At 36.9% G+C, this 22,548-nt stretch overlaps 1 long non-coding RNA gene across 1 annotated transcript; it reads right to left on the bottom strand.

The window, feature by feature from the left end:
• Positions 1-18,512: 18,512 nt before the first annotated feature.
• Positions 18,513-19,825, bottom strand: LOC129240495 (uncharacterized). The gene is made up of 3 exons (XR_008582075.1): positions 19,624-19,825; positions 18,918-19,533; positions 18,513-18,773 (listed from the first exon to the last, which is right to left on the bottom strand). It is a non-coding gene; the product is annotated as an uncharacterized LOC129240495 (long non-coding RNA).
• Positions 19,826-22,548: the final 2,723 nt, after the last annotated feature.

Here is a 22,548-nt window from a genome sequence, read left to right as displayed (position 1 = left end):
TTAAACATAATCAATTTTAATTGTCACCAGCATAACAAGTTGACAGGCTGCGTATAAAAAGAGATGAAGGCCCGAAAAATGGTAAGAAAAAAACCAATAACAAGTAGAATTAATCGCTCCTTTTGGACAATTTGTTGATGTCATCAAGTCGCAAAAGGCGTCAGTCAGTGCGCCAACAACACGAACATACTCGCACAATAGGGCTCTTCAAATAATGTAAAGCTTTTTTTGTTTTTTTTTTTTATTTTTTAATTTTTTTGCCTTACACCCACCCTTCCTCGCTGTCTACCGCTATGTACTGCTGGCTGGCTGGTCGTTGTACCCACATAGAAAATGATTTAATCATTAAATAGTTGCCTGGCAGCATTAATTACTCACTGCGTTGTTGTTGTTGTTATTGCTGCTGTGTATGCTGTAGCTGTAGCTTTTAGCGGCATAATGGCGCTTTAAAGTGAGTGTCTCTGATGCTGAAAAAAATAAAATTTGAAAAAAATCTAATGGCGCTTTTATGGCGCATTTGAGGCGCCACTTGATGCTCACTTGCATTTGGCTTTTTCGTATTTTTTTTTGTTTTTTTCGTTACGAAAAATTGTTTGCGGTGTCTTTGTTTTTATAAATTGCTCTGCGTTTCAATTCGTTCGCTATTTTCACGCATTTCAATTATTAATTGCATGCCATTTGAAATTTAGCTGTGCTAAATTGGGGAGTGATGACTTTCTCAACTATTTACGATTATCAATTTTAGCAAATTGAATAGTTTATATCGTTTTTATTGCTTTTAATTTTTTATAAAGTTGCCGCGTTTTTATCGCTCGCCTCTGGTAAAAACCTTAGACAACAACAAATTTAATCCCATAGAAATACTTTCGTTTTTTTTTCTTAAGGAAAAAATTATCAATTTATGAGTTGTACGGCGCATTTAAAAATAATTATTAGTTAAAAAAATTAAACTCAAAATAAGACATTTCTCGCATAAACGTAGCGTTCAACATGCAATGCGTCGTGCTTGCTAATAGCTGCCTGCCATTTGCTGTGGCCAATTCTTGCCGCGTGCAATTTCGTCTATAGGGCGCGCAACATAAATGTATGTGTTGGGGATGTCAATCCTGAGGTTCTGGTGTTTTCGGGATTTGTTGTTATAAGCTCGGGACATTTTTAAATGTTAAATGTTTTATATATGTATGTATAATGTTTTTTATACTCGGGATCCCGAAAATTTGAAAATATTGAAGTAAACGCAGAAAAAATGTGTTCATTACAAACCTTGATTGCAATAAAAGTTTTTTAATTTATAAGTTGCTTGTTTTAATTTACCTACGCAATTTGCTACAAATTGATTTGAACTGAAAGCTGCATCATTCATATTTATGAATAAATCAACTCACTCCGTGAAACTGATTACTTTAGGACTTGTTTATATGTGATTTTTATTTTATTAATTTTTTTTTTAACAAAACTGGTAAATAAAAACAAAATTAACATACAAATTAGAAAACGCAGCGCTAACAACGAAGGCTTTCAGCTGATTGGTGATTTTTTAAATCAGTTCAAATTAACCCAAATTGTGAAATATTGAAATTTATTAATGCAAGGGTTGCCATTTACATTTTGCGCCCGGTATTAATGAAAATACACTTTTACATCCTTTAAGTCCTTTTGCCACTCACAAGTGGATACCTGTAAAACGAGCTGTTTAAAGGTACAACAGCTTCTTTAAGCAGTGAAAAACGTTGATCTCACTTATTATTTTTGATGCCTGGGAGCAAAAAGAAATAATTAGGTGTCAAATCAAATCTGTAACGCAGGCGGTCCCTTAATTTGACCTTTTGAGTGCTCAAACACTCTTTTGTGTGAGCCGATACGTGAGAGCTCGCTTTGTCTTGGTGAAGTATGATTAATTTCCGGCGGTGGTTTTGCTTGAGTTTATGCGAAAAAACACATGACAATTTGGTTTATGGTGTTTCTTCCGTGAACAACTTTTGTTGGATTAAGATTATTAGGTCGAAGGTTGATCAATGCACTCCTGTCCCGATAATCCATGTCGAAAATCGTAATAAGTCATCACGAAAATGTTGACGAGATAATTCCATCTTTTCGGCGAGATGAATTTTTCAACTCACTGAAAAAAGAACAAATAAAGTTCGTAAGTTAAATCGCTATATTTAGGTTATGCTAAAAAATACCAAACTTCTCGATAAAAATATCAAATTACAGCTCATCACACGTAGTGTTGCAAAGACGACCCTGTTAATTAACAAGTTCCAACTTCAAGAAATTATACATTAGTATTTTCTTGCTACTGAATAAAAATAAACAATTTGCAACTCGAAAGGCAATGGTAAACCTCAGGGTTTATTTTCGCCATGAAAAAACTCTTCATAAAAAGCTATTAAAACCAGAAATTGCTGGAGGAGTTCGGCCAGTGTACTCTCTCGTACTACCTGAGTATGGACACCTGAGGGCATGAAAAAAGTGTCTGCAAATGAAAGATGCCCGGTGAAGTCCAAAATAAACAAGATTGAGCTGAAATAGAAACGACAGGAGCCTTGTTCTGATAGTCCCCTCCGGCCTCGATACACTGTTTTGCGCGATCTAAAAGCTTTCCGAAAGAGTGTTTCAGGTCATTGACCGGAATGTTCTTCCAGATGTCGGTACGAGCATTTAAGATGGCCTCCACGGCCGCAAAACGTTTTCCTTTCATGGCCAAATACAATTTTCCGAATAGGTAGAAGTAACAGAGAGGCGAATACCCTGAGTGATTGATGATTTAAATGCGATTTCTAGTCAAAAAATCTGTCACAAGAGTGGATCGATGAGATGGTGCATTATCATGCAATAAGCGCCAGCTTCCTTCTTCGCGGTATTCAGGGTGAATTCGACGAATGCGATGCAATAAACGCTTCAAACACGAACTCCTTGTGGACAATTCCCTTGGAATCGTAAAACCATATGAGCATCGACTTGATTTTTGACTTCTCCAAATGCGACTTTTTGGATGGTGGCTCGTCTGGGGCCTTCCATTCGGCATTTTAACGCTTTGTTTCAGGTTCATGTTGGAAACACCTCGTTTCATCATCAGTTACAATGTTGTAAAGGAAGTTCTCGTCTTTTCTTGCCTCTTTAATGAAGTCTTTCGAATGTTGAGTTTTGAACAATTTTTGGTCCTCAGTTAACTTGTGCGGAATGAAACGTGTACGGACCTTTCTTAAGCCTAAATGACCAGCTAAAATGCGATAAATCGATGTTTTGGAGATATTCAACTCCGATTCCATGAATTTCAATGATGATTTCGGTTACTTTGTGATAAATTTTACGAACAACTTCGATGGAGTTTTCGGTGGTTACTGATTTTGGGCAGCCCGTATGTTCATTGTCATTTATGTCCTCACAACCATCTCTGAAACGTGTAAGCCACTCATGAACTTTGGCACGAGATAGACAGTCATCGCCATAAATTTTCAAATGTTTCGGTAAACGTTTTACTGATTTTAAAACACAATTTGATATTAGCTCTTTGTTCGAAACTCATTTTTGTACCGATGACACAAACATACCGACACTTTAGACGCAAGAACTTCGCTTCCACTCAACCGAATGTCACCAAGCTTTCAGCTAGGGATGTAACTTCCAACGCACTAACTCATTAAAAAGATGGCGCCATCAAAAACATTTTTATGACGGCAGTCTTGTTTAGTTTGGACTTCACTTTGTATATCTAATTTCAGCAAAAAATTTTTAATATCATGACATGCCACGTAAAAATGAAATCTGCCTATTGAAGTTTTCATGAATTTAGATAAGTAATGTTCCGATACAAATTCCGTGATCACTTGACTAGATTAGCAAATAAAAATCGGGACTCACAGTTTGACCAACAGCTCATATTTGCATCCCTAGTGTATATGTATGTGGTCGTATGTTGTTTCTGCATTTGTACAAAATCTCCAATTCTTTAGTGATACAGCGCACATTCGGCGCCAAGCAATTTCTTCAAATGTTTTTAATTTATTTATTTATTAAGTCAATTTTTAATTATGCGCGCTAATAATTTCGTGCACGATTATAAAAATAAGTTTGCTTGCAATAATTTTGATTTGAAGTTTTTGTCTTTATTGTAGTACAAATGCGCGAATTCCGTCACGTAACGGTTTAGCACTGCTAACCACGTACTCGTATTAAATATATTTCAGTGCAATATCTAATTTTTCTTTCTAATGTTGAACAGAGTAACTAATGAGGATTAACTGTTTTAATATTAATTATTCAATTATTAGCCATTTTAATTGCAAATAAAAAATACAATAAAAAGTTCTTTTAATACGCAGCAAAATTTGTAACGATGATTGCTTTGTATGAGCAATTTATTTTTCGGTATTTCGTGTTAAAAATGTTTTTTTTTTCACCGTGGGCATGAAGCAAAAAATAATAGAAAAATGTTTTACTAAAAGCAGTCGTCCCCTGCAGTCAATGACAAACCTCCGATTGTATTTCTGCTGTGAAAAAGTTCCACATAAAAAAACGATCTGCTGTTTGGAGGCCGCATAAAACTGTAGGTCCCTCCGTTTGAGGAAAAATATATTAAGACTCACAACACAAATTGGAGGAGGAGCTCTGTCAAAGCTCTTACAAAGATGTACGCCCAACACATGAAAAATTAATCACCCTATTGGAAGATTTACAATTTTTGGAAGATTACAATGGCGTCGTACGAGGTGTGTTCAAAAAATATCGCGAATTTTGCGTTTTTTTCAAAAATTATTTATTTATTCATTAATATCTACTTTGTCCCCTTCAAAGTAATCCCCATGAGATATTATGCACTTGTGCCAATGGGCCCATGGGCCTCTTCAGTTTCGGGAACAAGAAAAAGTCAGGGGAACAGGGGGCCAGATCTGGGGAATACGGTGGCTGTGCCATCATTAGTATGTTGTTTTTGGCCAAAAAGTCGCGCACAAGCAACGATGTGTGAGCAGGGGCGTGATCGTGATGCAAGAGCCAATTTTTGTTCTTCCACAAATCCGGGCGTTTCTGGCGTATTGCTTCGCGCAAATTGCGCATAACTTGCAGGTAATATTTCTTATTGACCGTTTTACCCTGTGGCAAGAACTCATGATGCACAACGCCCAAGCAATCGAAGAAAACGGTAAGCAAAACTTTTACATTCGACCAAACTTGTCGCGCTTTTTTCGGACTTGGTTCGTGCAGCAGCTTCCATTGAGATGATTGAGCTTTGGTTTCCACGTCATAATCATAAACCCACGATTCGTCACCAGTTATGATCCTCTGGAGCAAATTTGGGTCGTCGCGGGCAGAGTCCAAGAACTTATTAGCAATGTTCATGCGATGCTGCTTTTGGTCGAAATTGAACAGTTTTGGTATGAATTTTGCATCGACCCGTGTCATGTCCAAATCATTGGAAAAAATCGAATGGCACGAGCCAATCGATATGTCTAGGTTCTCAGCAACTTCTCTAACGGTGATTCGATGATTGGCCAATACCATTTTCTTTACTTCATCAATTTTTTCGTCTGTTGTTGAAGTGCGAAGAAATCTGTTGTTGAAGTGTTCGGGCGTCCGGCACGCGTTTCGTCGGCCTTTTCTTCTCGGCCTTCTAAAAACATTTTGTACCACCGGTAAACGTTGCTTTGGTCCAAAGCTGCCTAGCTTCTGCATATGACACAGTCAACATTCAGAATGCATCCGCGCACTCAATTTCGTTTTTCACACAAAATTTGATACAGGTTCTTTGATCCATCTTTTTGCATAGATAAAAATCGAAGACGAGCCGAAACACGTGCAAGCAAAGCAGCTGTGAACAATTAACTGAACATTCAAAATGGCCGAACTCGTCGGCATGACGCCACAAAAAAATCGAAATTCGAATATACGTAACCTGCGAAAATTCAAAATTCGCGATACTTTTTGAACACACCTGGTATGTCAATAATATTTGACACTTGTGAGCTGGACAGCTGGTGTATGTTTGTAGTGAAGTGCGCAAAGGTAAAAAAAAAAAAAGATTTCCATCACTCACAATCTTTTTTTTATTTAATGAAAAAGTTATTAAAAAAAGGATGATTAATTTTGCGCCACCTTAATGATAAAATTCAGTGTCGGCACGAGGGATGTTCAAACCGTTCAATTGAATGGAACGTCTCTTCGTAGCACATCTGTATATGTGTATTTGCTTTTTTTTTTGGTTGCCTAAGCCGAAGAGAACATCTAACAAGCAACGAAGAGGTGTTCAAAAGATTTCTCTTGAACCTAAAGAAATGAGAAAGATTCGATTGAAAGCCGAAAATCTGATATCGATTGGTGCAGTTTATTCTTTGATTCGAGAAGCAACGAGGAGTACTTCAAAATGAATCAGAAGGTTGTTTTGAACTTCAACTTTAAAAATACATTCGAAGATTTGTACCCCAATATTTGTATTTGTCTGAGAGTATTTTTGACTACTCCTACCATTGTAGCAAGTGGGATATGATGATTTTCAAGTCAAGCCATTTAAAGATTCGTTCTTTTCCGAATAAAATGGTCCGAAGTTGTGATTTGTTAAAAGTTTTGTGGTTGTTGTAGCAGAGTTCTTCAAGACCTGCAAATCTTCAGCGTCTATCTCATCAAACAGTAGGCCGTGAAAACATGCTGTTTCGACGGGTTGGGTCTAAAAGGGACGGTGGCCTAGGTGAGTGGGTCTAAGCGCGCATGTGTTTACGTGTTTGGTATCGTGCGGGTTACCTTTACATACCAGAAAAGGCGGGGTCACTTCTATAAAGTTAGGATTTTAACCTTCTACAATATCGTGAACGGAATTGGGTCAAGGTAGCGCCGCTTAAAGCATTCGAGATTTTTGCTATCCAGTAAGCGAGCAGAAATTTTTTCGAGCCTTGAATGCAAGGCGCATTTATTAAAGGTAGTGGCACTAGAACAACAACACTGTTCTGTACGTTTGATTGTCAAAGCTTTCTGAGCTGACAGCCACATGGACACGGTGAAAGAAAAAAAAAAACAATTCAGCTGATTTACCAATACCCTGTTTAATAGAATCGCCTTGCTTGAATGTTTGAAACAAAAAAACACTCATGTGCTTTATATATGTACAGCTGTGTTCAAAATAATACTAGCGCAAGTTTTTACTCTGTACAAAATTCACACAAATTTTAAAAAATGTATTAACATTTTCAACTTTTAAATCAGAAACTTTAGAAATCTTCTGGTTTTGTATGGGCTATAAACCATTAAATTAAAAAAAATGCAACAAAATTTCGAAAATTCTGGGTATGCAGTTTTATAGCCCATTCCATTTTAGTATAATAAAGTGCAAGTTTAAAGCTACTAAAAAATCGTTGATTTTTTATGATTTTTTTTGGCATGCGATCATGAGAATTTTCTTCCATACAAAGCAGATAGAAGAGAATACTCAACACCTGTGGGGGGAAAATTCTCAAAAATCAACGGGAATTTCGAGCTATTTAAAATTTGCACTTTGTTATACTAAAATTGAATGTTCTATAAAACTGCGTACCCAGAGCTTTCGAAATTTTACTGTAGGCATTTTTTATGCTTTTTGAAATTTGTTGAATTTTTGTGAATTTTGTAATAAGTTTGAAGCTTTGAGTTACGTGATTTTTTGTTATAAAAATATGACAAAAAGAATAAAGTACAAAATAAAAATAAAAAATTAAAAATTAAAAAATAGTCGAAACTCGGTAATTCGTCGTGGTAAAAAAATATTGGCGCAGCGCATTCATGCTCCTGTATGTATAGTATGTACTTTTTTGTATGCATGAGCATGCTTTGGTATGCGAATGAGAAACGAGTTTGCAAGAAATATTTGAATAGCATAAAGTTTATGACAAATTACTTGACAAACTGAATGACACGTGTGTGAGTCAACAAGCAAGTCAGAACGCGCAGAAGAATCGCAAACAAATGCGGAGAAATTGTAAACTATTTTGTAAGAAGAGAGGAAAAAATTAAACAATGCCCTGCGCAAATCAACACGAAGGCAAAACAAAAAAATACAGACAAAACAGGTAGTCACAATGAATTCATATTTTTATGTGATTCATTAGAAAATTATGTTAATAAAAACTCATATTCAGCAGCAGTAAAATTAATAGTGAGAATTAAAAAGATTCAACTTTAAAATAAACAAAAACGCGAAAATTCAGCAAAAATTATACCAAAAAATATTAATTGAACAAAAATGAACAAAAGTAAAATTGAACAAAAAATAAACTGTAGTCGTTTGAAGAGTAAGAAAAATAACAAAACAATAGAAACGTGACTCTGGTGGAATTTCTAAGCTTTGCGAAAAAGAAGACAACAAAAGTAAAGCTTTAATTTTGGTATTTGCTGACAGTTTCTGCTGTTTTTTTTTCTTTTTTATTTTACTCACTTTTGTATTTAAGAAACAGTTTTTGGATGGGTACTTAGAAAAAAAAAACTTTTACATCAACAAATTTTTGAAAATTCTAAATTTTTGTGAGTTTTACTGAATTTTAAAGCCGTCATATGTTAAAAGTGGCAAAATTTCCCTATCGGGTGATTAAAAGTTACAAGTTTTTCAAGAAAAAATAAACTAATATAAATAAATAGAATTTACAGTAAATCCTTCAAAAATTTTACTAGAAAAAAAATTAAAAAAAAATGAAATTTTCAATAAATTTTATTAGAAAAAAAAATTTAAAAAATAAAATTTTCAATAAATTTTATTAGAAAAAAAAATTAAAAAAATAAAATTTTCAATAAATTTTTCAAAAACTTTTGAAGAAAATGCAAACTTCAAAAAATGTAAAAAATTAAATTTTCAATACATTTTTAAAAAACTTTTCAAGAAAAAACAAACTTTTTAAAACCCTTGAACAAATTTTGAAAATTTCAAAAAAATTTAAAAAGTTAAAAACTTTTCAAAAAAGTACAAATTTTTCAAGAAAATAGAAACTTAAAAAAAAAAATAAGAAAATACAAACCTGAGAAAAAATACAAAAAAATTTAATTTTCAATAAATTTTTCAAAACTTTTTGGTATGAGGCACATGGTCTATACATTTATAGAAAAAAGTGCAAGTAAGAAAACCTAAATTACAATAAACCGACATTTCTTGGGGCCGTTAGTGTCATGAGTGTAATTGGGGTCTCTTACTATGGCGTCGAAATTTACGACTTAGGAGGTTTTCAGCTGACAGCCCTGCGTATTTCCACTTCACGCAAATAAAAAGAACATATAAAAAGAAGAGAAAAGTTACTATGGTAAATATGGACAAAACACACAGGACTATTTAAAAATTTACAATTTTTTTTTGAAATTTTCTCGTGTTTTGCATGTTTTTGAAAAAAATTAGGAATTTGATTTATGACGTTTTTGTTAGAATATAAACCAAATTTTTAAAAATAATAAGTAAAAAAATGTAAACATTGCAAAAACAAAAGTAACTGCACGATATTCAGTGATACTGATATTTAACACCTTGAGTGCCACCTGAGTGAGTGCCATTGGCTGAGATCACTTAATTTTAATGGGATGACGAGGGAGCCGCCGGCAATGAGACTTATAGCTAAATGCAAAGCTATTATTTTCGGTAGCACTATGCGGATATTGGTGGTTAACACGTTGAGTGCCATATGAATGGTATGAGTAAAGTTTATTTTTACTAAGGTGACGTGGCATGTTTTATTATATTATTTTATGCAGCAGTCACTTAAAAAAAATACAGATACAAACAAAAATTAAGTGTATTTATAGGCTTCAGAAGGCAACGGTGAATTTATTGTAATTTTTTTTTAATTTTTTTTAATGTCAGAGACAAGATTTTATCCTATTATTTTCTGGAAGCCTTAGAGATTAAGAAAAAAATATATTAATATAGTTATCTGCATTTATGGTCTTCGGAAGGCTACGGGAAATTTATTTTTATTTTTATTTTTTGTTTTTTAATTTTTATTTTTTTTCAATTTTTTTTTAATATCAAAGAAAATTAGATATTAGATATACAATAACATATTATAACAACACAAATCTATTATTTTTTGCAGTTTTTTACTGATATTGATGATTAGCACGTTGAGCGCTATGTGTATCGCCGGCTCAATAAACTTTATTTGTACTAATGTGACGTCACATAATTTGTTCCATGCAAATAACAGTTGCATTATTCAAAAATACAAGCAATGGAGCGCGTAAATCTTTACCCAAATACATTTTTTTTATTTAGTAAAAATAATTTGGCGCCACCTTGTATTATTATTATCAGTTGTTATCCGAAACAAATGTTTGCCAAGTTGTTACTTCTCGCCTTCGTCTTAATTTGAGTCGATGAGAGAAATTCGTAAATTTCTAAAAATGTCTCATTAACGCTGCGCCGCCAAGATTCTTTAAAGCGTCCCCTGCTGCGCGATCCTTGTGGCTGGTTCCAGTCTAGCGCCATTCTACTTATGTCAGTCGCTGGCTTGTGCAGTGTATGACCAATCCATTTGCATTTTCGCTGGTTTTTGTCTGTTTCGCTCAAGCAGTTGTTCGTTTAAAATCCAGTTGTCGGGCCACATCCATACAGTAGGACAGATTTAACATTCGAATTAAAAATTCGTAGCTTCGTGCGCCATTTGTCAGCGCTTTGGAAAACCAGATCTTTTTGAGGCTTGCAAAGGCTAGCTTGGCTTTTCTGGTTCTGGAATCAGTACCGTCTTTTGCTTCACCATCCAATGTGATATGGCTTCCTAGATAGTTCAAGCTACGTTTCAATTTGCTATCCATAAATTGTGAACCTGTTTCGGAGCAAGGTGTTGATTTCCTTGGATTTAGTTTTCCCTAGCTTGATTCACACTTGATTCATACATTTTTAACTTGGAAGCTTAAGTCATTAAGTTTCTTTTGCATGTGACCGCCATGCCGTGATAAGAAAGCTATGCAATCAGCGTAGTTAAGGTCGTCTGGATGTTTCATACTGGTACGATTCCAAAGGATTTTCTTTGCCTTAGCTGGTATCGAAAACGTTGTTCAGTACATCGTCAATGACGTCGGCAATTCGTTAACTTGCTCGGCAATAATTCGAATAACGGCTATTTGATCTATAGATGATTTCCCTGGTCTAAAACCAGCCTGTTGCTTGAGTAGTGTGTGGCCGATTTTGTTGTCTACGCAGCTAATAATTTCCTTACAGAAGACTTTGCTCTGCTACTTAGAACAGTGTAGTTTGCCGTACTAGGTGGAGCTCCATTTTTTGGGGATTTTCTCGAGTATCCTCTACATCCAGTCGTCTGGCAGTGCTCCCGACTCCCATATAGATTGAAATTGGGGGAACAGGATTTCTGCTGATGTTTTCGGGTCCAGGCTTAATATATCTGCAGCCCGCTAGATTATCCAGATTTCGTGTTTTTAATGGTGGTTTCTATTTCATCAAAGGTGGGTGTTGGTAGTTGACGTGAGAGATTCTTTGTTCTTGGGAATCTGTTATAATTCAATTCCTTTTATAATTCAATTAACAAACTTTAGGAGAGCAACTCCGGATTGTTAACGGAAAGCAAATGAACATAAAAATTGCGGAAGATTTTCAAAATTAACGAGACTAGAATTTTTTTATCTCAGGATTACAAGCTGATAGATTTAGAGGCACACTTACATAGTTATTGAATTCCAAATAGCCAAGAAACACGCACAACAGCGGTGTTTTAAAAAAAAATAATGCTTAATTAGCATTTCTGTTAACCCCCTAATACTCTAGAATCAGAAAGCAGTTGCAAGGGTCTGCGACGTCTAAAGACCGAGTGCTGAGAAAAAATTAAAAATTACACCTTAAAAAATAGTAAAAGCGTAAAACGCAATCGTGAAGAAAAAGAAAAAAGTACGTTTCGACACAAATGCTCCCAAAAAGTTAGGAAAGGCAAAATGAACAGATACCCTGCAGGGAAATCCGCTAGTACCTAATACCGGGTGCTTCTTGACGATTAAGGATCATGACTAAATTGAGTCAGTTTCTTATAGGCAATCGGTGAATTTTGGGTTGGCCTAGTAGGTGCGAATTTTCCACCAATTCGTTTTCCAATAGTGCGGAACTAGTACTACATTGCTCAAATGGGTGGGACGCTCCGCAACCTTCACGGTTGTCTCGAATCAGTGCTAGTCAATCATGGATTTTGTGCGTTGATTCATCACTATGGATAAGACTTGGGTCTATCAGCAGGATCCTAAATCAAAACAAGAGGCGAAAGAGTGGTATGAAACTGGATCTTCGGCACCGAAACGAGTTCGTGTCCAGAAATCGGCCAAGAAGGGTTTTCTGCGGTGCGCCAAGAATTTTGTTGTGGTGGACTACTTGCAAACTGATAAAACATAACATAAACAGAAATTGTGAATATTATTGTAACCTTCTAGACCAGCTGAAGGAGAGAATTCGTGAAAAAATACCCTGTTTGAAAAGGAAAAAAATTATTTGCACTGTGTCACACGAGCATATCGACAATGGCTCAAATCCATGAATTAAAGTTCGAATTGTTGGAGCATTCATTGTATTCACCAGTTTTTGGCCCCTAGGAACTTCCATCTGTTTCCAGACCTAAAAAATGCAGGCGTGGAAAGGGTTTTCCATCAAATGATGAGGTCATAACAGCTGCGGGGGAGTGTTTTACAGCCCTTTCTGATTCTCGCTTTAGGTATGGTATTTATAAATTAGCAGCTCGTTGGAACAAGTGTATTGATGTTCAGGGAGACTTTACTGAATAAGAAACTGTATTTCAAACCATAAAATTGAGTTTTTCTTATCGAACAGCAAAACTTATTGAACAACCTAGTAAGAGAACAAAACTACATTTAATCTGAAACACCAAATGAAAGAAAAATTTGTCTACTAACGTCGCTCCTCAGGCTGGCAATGGCAAATCTTTCAGTGTACGTCTGTTATGAAAAAGTTCCTACTGAAAAACCATCGGTCGTTCGGAGTCGGCTTGAAACTGTATGTCCCTCCAATTGTGGGAAAACAACAAGGCGTTCACCATAAATAGAAGGAACAGTGTGGCCAAACAACCAAATTAAAAAGTGTTAGCGCCAATTATATAAGGTGGCGTAAAAAGAATAATCCTATCGGAAAAGTAATAATTTTTGAAAAATGGCAGCGTAAAGCTCAACATAAGGTCTTCTGTCCCTCAAAATATTTTTGCCGTAAAAAAAAGTACTTTAAATAATGATTTAATGTTACGCTTATATTTCCATAATTATTATAAAAACTACTAAGTGTCGAAATGTGACAGATGTAATAAATCGGAATAAAAAAAAAATTTAGTAAAAAAGTTGTTCAAAAATTTGTTGATTAATTTTGCGCCACCTCTTGTCACATTTTCTCTACAGTCCTATTTCAATTATTTCGCTACTTCATCAGAAGCCTTAGTCACCTCAATAGGATACAGTCGCAATGCGTGAAAATAGGGATGTTTCGCTTCTCAGCGAAGTACCTCAAAGTGGTCTCAGTAATACATAAGGAATTCGTTTCACTCGCTCAGATTTTTCCTACAGTGAAGTTAATAAAGAGTTGCATGCCCAGTCAAATTTTAACACGCCACTTTGGGCCACACCAGTAACGCTTGTTCTTTTCATTAACTTAGCCGTTCGAGTGTATTTCCTAGAAACTCTTACAACACTAAATTGCCGCTAGTTTTCATTTCCAAAAGTTTTCGTACAAAAGTAAACAATTGGTAACCAACATTTTCTGTGAATGGAAACAAACCCAGAACAACTACACGTTTCTGATTGCACCTACATATGCATATACTATATATGTATTGTTTGTATGTATGCGTATGTATGTACATATTAGCAGCGTAAGTGCCCAGCGTTTTGTTGCTTCTGGGTCATGCCGACTTGTGTGTGACATACCGGAAAGAAAGCTAATTGTTACACACGTAATTTCAAGGAAGACCGGTCGGTCATCGTGTACCTGATTTTGGTCGTACAGTTATGAGTAAATATTATATATACACACGCATTTACTATCTTGTCTAGGCACTGGCGGGTGTTCTAATGTGGATTTGAGTGGCGGTGATGGGATTTGAACGATTGGGTGTGAATTCGGTTTTATTGTGTAAGAAACTGCTAATAGATTTGATTAGATTTGGGTGTTATTTTTAGTACCACTGTGTCTAAGTTTATTTGTAAATAAATAGCCTAACAAGAACTAATATATTTTTTCTTTTGTTTTCTTATTTACAGTTATGGTAGGGAGTCAGCTGAATATAAGTGGAATATAAGAAAAAAGGTAAGATACATATTTTTCAGTAGTTTTATTTGTTATTTTCAAAGATACTTCTAACTATGTATGTAGTTCAGATTGTTTTTTTTTTGTTTCTTTAGATGGTTTTTTAGTACTATTCTTACGGTTTTAGGGAACTTATAGGGTAACTTATATGACCAAATGTATGTTTGTATACAAATATTTTGAATTTCAAAATTCTATTGAAAGTTAAAAAATGTAACAAAATACGATTTTTTTATTTATTTTAAAAAATGTATGTGTTTCTTAGATACAAGACTGATAGAGATTGAAAACAGTTTAAATTTAGGTGCGCAACTAAGTTCTCGCTGTTTTTTTGATGAAAATACAACTTTATTCTGGAAAAATGGTTACAAGTGAATCATTGAAAGTATTGCCCATCACTGGCTACTACTTTTTCCCATCTTTCTGGTAGATCTCGTATACCGTCCCGGTAAAACTGTTCATATTTTGAGGCTAGACCACCATTTTTTGATGTCTTCATATGAATGGAACTGCTGGTCAGCTGGACCATGCGCCATCGATCGGAGCAGGGGATAAGCGGAGGGCGCAATATCTGGAGAATATGGCGGGTGGGGTAGGATTTCCCATTTCGGTGTTTCCAGATAGGTTTTAACGGGTTTGGCAATGGGAGGCCGTGCGTTGTCATGCCTTAGAATCACTTTTTCATGCCTCTCCGCGTATCGCGGCCGCTTCTCGCGCAGTGCTTGGCACAAACGCATCAATTGAAGTCGACACCGATCTCCAGTGATGGTTTCGCTTGGTTTTAACAGTTCACAATAAATAACACCAACTTGGTCCCATCAAACACGTAGCATAACCTTCACAGCATGAGTAATCGGCAGAGGCGACGATGTAGAAGCATAACCGGGCAGTCCCCATGATTTTCTTTTCTTTGGATTGCTGTGTTAAGAAGCAACCACCTTGGCCCCTTGGCACCACAAGATCTACTCAGATTTCTTCGGAGGTCGAGTTTTTAAATCTAAAATTAAAAGGAAATCCGAGTGCAGTACAATGGATTTAATTGTGCCTGAGTGCTCTACTTGCTAGTCTGTCCCAACGAAAAACAAAAACAAAAAAAACCGTACCACGATAGGCGTACTTTTCTTTCTTCTCTACGTCGTGTGTAATTTGCTTTAGCTTCAAATTTTAATCACCACGTGCTCATAAAAAATCAAATATTTTAAAACAATATTAAAAAAAAAAACAAAATCACACATTCGTTACTTGGGTGATAGAAGCGAATAGTGAATTGTAAGTGAATAAGTAGCATCCGAATCTTTATTAAGCATTTATATATGTAAGTCTCAAGGCGGCTTAGAGCTCCTTACTAAGTTCTAAGTCCCTTACACACACTTCTCTAGCACCATTAGTACATAAGTATGTGTGTATGGGTGTATTCAACTAACTTAATGACCATTTATTATATCAGACTGCTACTGATTTTCTATTTTGTTTTTATTGCTTTTCACTCTTGGGTTTCATGCAAGAATTGTGCAAATATTAAACACTTTTTTATTAAGTGAAGTTGGAGACTGCTGTGTTACACCCTGCTTAACTTTGCTTCAACAAGACTACGTACGTAAATACATAGATACATAGGCACAAATGTATATATATGTATGCATGTACCTATATCTAGTCCGCAAATATAGAACTTATGAATTTAAAATAAAATTTTTCAGTTTTAGAGAACTCGAGCACAGAAGTTGAACAATTCCAAGGCATAGCAAAAAGCTACAGCTCGTAAATATCCAATACACAGAAGCCACTGCAGTTAGTTACTCCTACTCGCGTTTAGGTGCAATACTCGCGTAGATCGGTGCCTTCGTCGGCTTCGCGGGTCATGGCTGATTTTACAAGTACAATTACAATACTCATGGGCTTTGCACTCGACTCCATTGCCCGAGGGATTGGCAATGCTCGAGCTATGTGTGCCTGTGTGTTTTTTGTGGAAGTCATTGAGACTGAAACCGCAAATTTACTTAATTTACTTTGTAAGACGGTGACGAGTGGTGGTCGGAGGCGAAGAAGTACAGGGGGCAAAGGTAAACAGCGACAATCAATGTATGCAGCTTATTTGTAGCTGCATAAGAAATTGTTGGTGCGATTGCGTTTGTTGTTGACGTTGGCGAACGCATGTAAATTGAACTCCGGACGCGGATGACTTGAAAGTTGAAAAAAGGGCGTGAATATGTAAAAAAAACACCAAAGTACACGTTTTCATACCTACTTATTTTTATTTATTATGCACATGCATAAGTATGTTAGTATGTATGTGTGCATGTATGATAACGTGTGAGTGTTTTTATTATTGTTATTAAGAGTGGAGGAGGAAGTGTAAAAGTAGCAATGACTTGTGACTTCTTGGTTGTCTATTAGCGGTAGAGTTGCCAAATAATTTTATATTCACAATTTCATTCAAACCTTTTTTTGTATTTTCATATCAGCGCGCGCTTTCGCACTAAGTTTTTTTAGATAACGGTTGTTTGTAGTAGTATAAAGGAATCGAGATAAATACTTAAAGAACTCAATAGGAAATATTTGTCTCAGCTGTGTTGAACTAAGATTTTGTTCAGGCAGCATCATAGAAACATTTTTTTGGTTTCAAGTTTCTTGACTTTTGGACTCTTTTGGCATCTTTGGGTGTGCAAGTTTCTCCGAACAGGATACTAATAATTTTTACGGCATTTGCACGGAATTTGAAATGCTTCGCGAGCATATGAAATTCCATATTCATTGCAAAAATTATGTACATTTTGCTTAGATACGTGGCGTCTTGAAATCTTTGAAATAATAACGGAAGGTTGACTAACTAATCAAAGCAACATAGATCACGCTTTCCAAGTGCTCCCATCTCGTTATGATCAGACGCATGATTTGCAAAACATCGTGAATTAGAGGTGCGCAGCTCCTTTTCCTCTTTCCTCTTATAATAGAAAGAGTTTATTGAGTCTCAGTCTCGGTATCTCTTACAAAAAAAAATATTTCCTGACAATACGCCTTTGCTGGTCCGAACACGCCACGGTGACCCCAAAAATGGGAAATAAAGGGTGATCAATTAAGAGGTATCGGATCTTGAATTGAAATAAAACAACCAAATTCAAATTGTAGAATAATTCATGACATTTACTTTTAAAAGATAATCCCTTTCAAATGGTGGCCACAACTGCGCCGTAATTCGGCCATCCGTAAACACCAATTCTTTACTCCGAGACGAGGGATAAATTGCTCACGGAAACTACGACGCTGTAAATCCATTGTTTCGTGGGATGCTTGCCAAGTACCGCCGTCTTGTTGAAACCACTGTGGTAGAGATCACAGGCCTCAATTTCCGGCATCAAAAAGTCGTTTATCATAACGCAATAGCGTTCGCCATTCAGTGTTACATTGGCGCCAGCCTCGTCTTTGAAGCCATAAGCCCATAAGCCACACTAATGGTTGTTTTGAATGGATGTAATGGCTGTTCTTGAATGGCTTCGGGTTGCTCTTCAGCCAAAGTTCGGCGATTTTGCTTATCGACGTAGCCATTAAGCCAAAAATGGGCCTCATTCGGATCGTCAGCGAGTTTTTCACGAGCCCAACGACGGAAATTATGACGCTTTGGAAGATCGGCATGGTTCAAGTCTTGGTATTGCTGTATTTTATACGTTTTCAAACCAAGGTCTTTTGCGTTAAATCGTCCAAGTAGTGCCATAAAATAGGTTAAATTGTTGAGACCGGCGCCGAATCTATTTTTCCGGGTCCTCATTCGGGCTGTAACGTAAAGTTATATTATTGCCGATGGTTTACCGAATAGTGCGTTCGGTAGGACGGATAGCGCTTGAGCGCGCGATGAACACTGTGCACAGAGCGTCGATTTTCGTAATACGAGTACATTTGTAGGATTTGTAAACGTTGTTGAGCAGTAAGTTCTTCCAGGATGAAATGTCAATGAATATTGATTACAAATTATTAAAATTTAAATTTAGTTTGACAAGAGTCACGCGGGATCTGTCGAGTAAACCCTATTCGCAAAGCACCTTCACTCTGATCACCCTTTATTTATTTTATGTTTTCTCAAGAGACCAATCATTTTACTTTATGGGGCCAATAGCGGCACTGAACTTCCAAAAAATATTTGTTTCATTTGCACGCAGAATTTCATATACATATCTGGCAACACTGTTTCCATCTTTTCTTATATTTTGCCTGTTCGGCAAGGAGTTCTTATGACTTTCTGCATCTTATTGAACTTTTCTCGTTGTTTTGTATGTATGTATGTATGTATTACTTCGTATGTCTGTTGTTTGTGTTTCTCCAACGCTTTTCTCGTACGGTAGCTGGCTGAGACGTTTTTTGTTATTTTTATTTCTCATTCTCATTCTGCAGCACTGCCCAACCTCATTTATTTATTTTTGTTGTAATTTACAATATCATTTACGCTCATTTCATCTTGCGGTTACGTCTTGTAAATGGTTAATACAGAAAATTCATGAAATTCCCACGCAAATCACAGTCGTGGCTCCCTTGTCGCCTTGAAATAATAAGCGTTAATATTTATTTTCACTACTAATGCAGTTGCAATTGTCACGAGCAAAGATGAGTGGTTTGTGTTGAATAAAATGCTTGAAAATTTATATTATACTCATACACACCGCACACATACATACATACCTACCTAACGTACGTTTATTATGGCCCCAACACGGCTTCGTCTTCGCTTTGCTTTTCAGTGCCATTTCTCGCTTCTTTGAAGACCAGTAGTCGCTGCGTCACTTAGTGTTGTTTTGCTTCGATTGTTGTGTTTGTTTTTCAACACTCTATTTAGTTTTTGCTGTTTAAAGTTTTTACATTTTTACTTATATAGCCTAACTATGTTCTATGGTTCTTCCTCGCCGAGCCGACACTCGAGTGTTTGTTGCGCGTTCTTTCGCAGAAATTCTTTGCGCTACTGCATTTACCAGCCACTCCAATACACGCCATACCACTTCACTCTACTCCACTTCACTACACTACATCAACGCTGCACTCCACATACCAATCCACCGCCGCGCTAGCCTTTTTATGTCGAGCGCGTCTTTTACACCGCCTTGCACATCTCCACTCTCCACTTGTGTCCACTTTACGACTCAAGCTACTGCCAGCCGTTTGTCAACACATTGCCTACCTTCCTATCTATCCCTTCTCTATGTAATCCTCCTATCTTCCATGTCATCTTTAGCACATTTCCACTTCTAATTTCAACGCATCTTGGTCTCCATTTACTATCCGCCTTTGCCTCGGGTCCACCAGCTCTAATTGCGTGTTAACATAATAAGTGGAAAATGTTAGAAGCACTAATACCTAAGCGCATTTTCACACTACTGCCATACAAACATACGTACTCGTATAATAGATCTGTAGTTACTTCTGTAGCGTGGAAAAAGTAGCAGTAAGTGCATCGGGAGATTTTGGAACTGCTTTTGCTTGCAATACGCAGAAAATGAAGTGCGTTGCTGTTGGCCTGCGCTCCTCTCCATCCTCCACCCTCCATCCATGAAGTGGCTCAGCGCGTCAGTGGTGTGCTGCTTCTTCAGCATTTTCCAACACTTTAATGCTCTTAAGTGTTGCATCAGAAAGTAGTAAATAATTCAGCACTATTTTGCGCCTCCCACTTCGCCCAGCGCTTCTGCCCACTAGCTGGCTCATCTTTTCGTATTTTATTTATTTTCCTGGCGCCATTGCTTAACCGGTTGGTGCGCTGGCCGGCTAATCAGTTCGCCAGTTTGTGTTCGCGCTCAGTGGCATTGATGTCGATCGGTGTGTGGTATGATCATGTGTTAAATTGTTGTAAAAGCAGCTACCGGAATGTGAAGGAAAAAAGAAAAAAACACCATTTGACCTTGTTTCGTGAGAATCCAATAAGGAGGTGTAATTGTTGTTGAAGATAAGCACGTGAACAGTGCGCGTATGTGTTAATTAATTTTCCTCACAATTTATTTAAGTTTTTCAGTGATTGCTGAGATTTATGACATTTTTTTTGGTGTTTACAACGCCTTTTTGTCATTTGCGGTGATTAAATTGGAAATAGCTCACATTTTGGTTGAGTTTTGTGAATATTTTATTTTCATAAATTTAATCTGCATTAGGATAAGGATTAAATAGAGTGGCCGAGCCTGTGGCAAATCTGAAAACTCTAACTGGGTATGTAAATTTTATATTTTATGATATGAACCAAAATGCTTTCGAAAGCAATAAAAAAAGTGTAGTAAGAATTTCAAGTAAAATATTATTATGTAGGTATTTGTATTAACAGTAGCGGTCGCCATAGCCGAATGGGTTGGTGCGTGACTATCTTTTGAAAGTACGCAGGCTCGAATCTCCGTGCATGAAATACCAAATGATAGGAAATGCTTTTCCTAGTAGCGAGCGTCCTTCGGGAGGCAATGGCATAAAAAAGCTCTTCCCGTTCGGAGTCGGCTTAGAGCTGTCGGACCTTCCTTTTGAGGAACAACACAAAGACGAACGCTACAAATAGGAGAAGGCCAAACATATTAACGTGAACATCACCGTAGAGTTTTGGTTGAAAATTTTAATTTCTAGACCCAGAAACCGCGCTGACGGCTCTGGTGTTTACGTCAATGTGCGTACGCCACAAGGCTGCTTTACATTTCGTTGCCCAAGATTGGAGGCAATTAATATACCTTCTAACTTCAGGCTGAAGAAGTTGCACGAAAAAGGGTTGACTTGTTTAAACTTCATTTGGTTTCGACCGGCTTGGTGTGCTCCAGACCGATAGCCGAGCATCCCCAAAATTAGACTTGGGGTTGTTGTTGTGGCAGCATAAAGATTTCCTGTACATATACGGGAAGTGCCGCTGAAGTGATCGTCTTTGACCGAATATAAATCCGGGTCGTTTCGGTTACGTAGAACTGACTGTCATGGGAACGTCAGACATGGCGTCGTATAGGTGGCTTCTCTTCGTTCAGTCAAGAATGATACCTCTCAGTGCGCTTTGTTTCGACGGACTGTAAGAATTAGGTAAATGGTGGATCTGGTAGGTCTCTCCAACGTCTTATCTGTAATGCCTGCAATGTCTCAGACTGTCTGGACGATGAGTTTCAGTATTTCACACATTATCGCCGAAAGAATTTCATAGGCGATGTTGAGAAGGCTTATCACGCGGTAGTTGGCGCAAAAATGCGAATCGCCTCTCTAATGGATTGAGCAGAGTAAAATTCGAGAGCATTCCAAACTTTGGTTATGTATTTATCAGATCAAATTTAGCGAAAAACTGATAAATGCACCCTCACCAGCTATTCGGTACCGTCTCAGATATACCTCATTTGGTATGCCGTCAGCTTCAGAAGCTTTGTTGTTGTTAAGGCTCGGTATTACTATGCTTATCTCGTTGTAGAAATGCTGAAGGTGGCTCATACTACGGTATCGTTCTTCTCTCCTCAATGAATTTGATAGTATAGTTTGCCATCGCTTGTTTGATTATTTTGTTTCCAAACATCTCTTTTCCATCTACTCACTTTTGAATTTTAGTCCATATTTACACCAATCTAAACCAGTTATTCAATTTATCCAGGAGTGAGCTATTTTGACCCTTTCTCCGCAGTTCACTCCGTAGCTCATCGAAAATTACGTCGCAGTAAAGCTACTCTCGAATTTTCATTTGAATATGCGGATTCTTATGTAATTGATGTGCGTCTTGATGTTCTTCCATAAATAATAGGACTATGAATAAGTTCGTGCGGTTTTACAACAGATGGCGTAACTTGATTATTATTCCATCGATCCACATTTCCAAACATTCATTGGAGAGCTACTGTCGTAAGGCACAAACGTCAGTATAAGTTTTTTATTTGAAGCGTAAACAACAATATTTTTACCACACTTGAAAATGTCGAATTTCGTGCCAAATAATGTGTTTTTGCGGGGAATTCTTTAATATGAAGAAAAAAGCAGCCGAAAGTCATCGTATCTTGGTGGAAGTTTATGGTGAGCATGCTCTAGCTGAGCGAACGTGCCAGAAGTGGTTTGCACGCTTTAAAAGTGGTGATTTTGGCTTGGAAGACGAAGAACGCGAGGGTGCGCCGCCAAAGTTCATGGATACCGAATTGGAGGAATTGCTCGATCAAGATCCGGCTCAAACGCAAGAAGAGGTTGCAAAAACTTTGGGAGTTGATCAATCAACCATTTCCAAACGTTTAAAAGCCATGGGAATGATCCGAAAGGTAGGCCATTGGGTGCCGTATGAATTGAAGCCAAGAGACGTTGAACGCCGTTTTATGGCATGCGAACAACTGCTTCAACGGCACAAA

The sequence above is a fragment of the Anastrepha obliqua genome, chromosome 1, assembly GCF_027943255.1.
Source record: "Anastrepha obliqua isolate idAnaObli1 chromosome 1, idAnaObli1_1.0, whole genome shotgun sequence".
Classification (NCBI taxonomy): Eukaryota; Metazoa; Arthropoda; class Insecta; order Diptera; family Tephritidae; genus Anastrepha; species Anastrepha obliqua.
The sequence above is the reverse complement of the archived record's forward strand: the minus strand, read 5'-3'. Positions and strand labels throughout refer to the sequence as shown.